The sequence below is a fragment of the Malurus melanocephalus genome, unplaced genomic scaffold, assembly GCF_030028575.1.
Source record: "Malurus melanocephalus ecotype Western Australia unplaced genomic scaffold, MMel_1.1 scaffold_634, whole genome shotgun sequence".
In the NCBI taxonomy this organism is placed as follows: Eukaryota; Metazoa; Chordata; class Aves; order Passeriformes; family Maluridae; genus Malurus; species Malurus melanocephalus.
Genome location: NW_026623866.1, coordinates 217,099 through 220,114, shown reverse-complemented (window position 1 = coordinate 220,114; position 3,016 = coordinate 217,099). Strand labels below are relative to the sequence as shown.

The window sequence follows — 3,016 nt, the reverse complement described above, 5'->3', positions numbered from 1 at the left end:
GCGAGGAGCGGAGGGGCGCCGGCGACGGGCCCCGCGTCCCGGTTCGGTAGCGCCCGGTACCGAGCGGCGCCGCCCGCCCGGTATCCCCGGGCTCCTTGGCCGCCATCTTTGGTACGGGCGGAGAGCGCGCGCCTCCCACACACCTCCTGCTGCCGCTGTCCCCTCTGCCAGACCCGGCGGCGAGTGTGGGACACGGTGACAATTGACTAAAAAAAACCCAAAATAAAAAGTTTAGTGGAGGTAGCGCAGAGGTGCGGTGCTCCAGCCGCACCGCCCACAGTAAAGATGGCYAGCGGAGMCCCTGGCAGCGCTGCCCCTCGGGTGTCACGGGGCCGTGGGAACCGAGGGGATCCCCCGCCCCGGCTCTGCCTGCCGCCGCCTGTCCCGACACACGATCGGAACGGAAGCGTTTTCATTCGTTTTATTTCAATGTGCGTTAGAGTCGCACACGAAGCCGTCCCGGGTGACCCCCGCAGGCGGCGGGGCCGGGCTGGCGAGCCCCCGGCGCACAGCTCAGTGCGGGCTGCTGCAGCTCTGGCAGCCACCTGCGGAACGCGGTGCTCCGGTGCCCAGCCGGCCAGAGGGCACGACAGGACACACGGCGAGAAAAGGGCAGCCCGTCATTGCCTACCCCCTTTTCTTAATCGCCTGACSCTCGGAAGAACTGCCGTATCAGAAMGGGAAARCCTCGCTAAGGCCAGGTTTCTATCGCCACTCTTCATTCGGCTGTCAAAGTTACTGCCACACTGTGAAGATTTGGCACTTACTTTGTTAACTTACTAGCACCAGAAGCACTGATTCATGAAACTGAAGTCAATAGGTTGTTTTTGCCAAAAGTGAATCCCACGTTAAGTACTGCTGTGTCACCTCTAAATATTTAAACCTCACAACTTCATAATCCTGTGGTTATTAGTCCGAAGTTTCCCTCCCTTTCCATCTGCAAAATGGGAATGTTGTACTCAGAAAAACTAAAGCCAAACTTTCCAACTATTTCCTATTTTTGAGTTTCTCAGAGGAGATGATGCCAAAATATGACATGTTCATGAAGGTCAAGGACTTACAGTGTCACATGAAAACAACAGGAAAATTTAAGTTCAATTCTAATGTAGGACAAATCTCCTAGGTTCTCYAAATCAGACACTCAAAAAATAATCACTACTTATTGAACCCGCCACAAAACTCTCATTAATAAAGTGTGTCAGGGGTCCTGAAAACTCAGAATGGGAAACACATCCATCCTCTTACTATTACTGCAACACAAGGTATAAGAGGTCTTCAAATCCTTAAGAAGGATTTTGAACTTATTTAAATGCAAATWCATAGATACACAACAGCTGTATCCTCTGATTCATGTTGAGCAATTTATTATGTGTTTAACAGTTTCAGTGCTTAATAGCCAAACCTCTGCTTTGTAACCTAGAAGGTRGGGAAGGGGATCCCATCACCAGAAAATATAATAATAGCTACATAACYGTTGTTATTGTATATAACTATAGAATGCAGCTTGATCTTGCTGGTTCTATCACTGTATTCAAAATAATAAAAGCATTTTTTTTTAAAATCGAGTTGTAGATTCCCTCATAAATAATTGCGTGATTTTTAACAAGCACATGAAGACAGGTAAAGAAAAATAGATATAATACTTTAATATGAACTATATTTACAGTAATTTGCAACAGAGAGCTGCATATTATGAATAGTAAGCTACAGAGATAGAGGCCAAATGAGGTACAATCAAATATTTCTAACCTTTTGCCACTTAAGCATATTTTTTCTAAAAAAAATTAACAGCTTTTCATTAAATAGCATGCATGACACCTCTACACCTGTCAATAGCACTTTATAAGCTTCCAGCTATTCCCTCTTTCCAATCATCTTGCTTGTTCTCACAGGTTCTACTGCTACTGACATCTTTGAGACATTACCTACCCTTATTACCACTTATCACTGGGCTTTTAGCCATTTGCCACGGAACTTCTACACATCCTGACATSTAAGTGGAGAAACAGCAACCAGGGTATTCCTGGAGAAATGGTCAGTTACGATTTATGGCCATTCATTGATTGTAATGTTTCTGCCACAAGTTCAACTTGCAGTCCCACCATGGATGTGCTAGGCAGACAGTCTGAGTTAGCCTTCCTTGACCCCTGACCTTCCAAACTCCCTCTGCTTGCATGGGGCAGCTGACCTTGCCTTCATATGTGATCCCTGAGAGAAATATGGAATTCACAGCTTTTGCATCTAAAAATACATAACGCCTGACAGGGTCTAGCCACAATTTCTCAACTGCTTTTGTTACTGTACAACAGAGAAATCTACATGACCGTGTAAATTTCTCTATGTATGATAAACAACATCCTCAGGTGATTTCATTAAAATATTTTCCTTGCAAAGCAMAGTATGAATGCAAAATGAACTCCACCCTTACCTGATAAAACAACAGGCAAGCATGTGAGAACATTTAAAATTGYACTTCATTAAAGTAATCCATGAAATTCTACACTTTATATATCTGTAACTTGTGTAACCAAGATATAGGCAATCTAGGCCTTAGCGTTGGACTAATATTATTTTACACAACAAATACTTGGTATAAATGTTCCAGTTTACAATACAGAAACAAAAAGTTCTCTATTAACCCCTATATTACAGCCAATTTCTTCAAAGTATTAAACTAAGATTGATCGTAGATAAGCTGCCCATCTATGTTTGCAAGACAGAAGGATGATATTTTACATAGTAGCCCCAGCAGACATTATAAAAGAGACCAGTAAACAGCAAGTCCACAAATTCTCTTTCAATAATAGCATTTTGCAGAGCTTGCAGATATCTTCTATTGTAATCGTTGTTTTGGAAACTTTTAGAGAGAGAATTTAGTATTTTGCAACATAAAATAAGATGCAGTGTAACTTGTATGCATTCTACTTGCAAAGTATTAAAATCTTTTATTATTTTAAAAATTCCGTAACATCCAATATCTTTTCATGCTGCTTCACAGACTGCTCAGCTGTAAAAA

At 43.0% G+C, this 3,016-nt stretch overlaps 1 protein-coding gene across 1 annotated transcript in view; it reads right to left on the bottom strand.

Moving 5' to 3' along the window:
- The window catches only part of LOC130583846 (adenosine kinase-like), a 120,356-nt gene that overhangs the window by 111,989 nt on the left and 5,351 nt on the right, over positions 1 to 3,016 (bottom strand). The gene's annotated exons all lie outside the window — the stretch shown is intronic.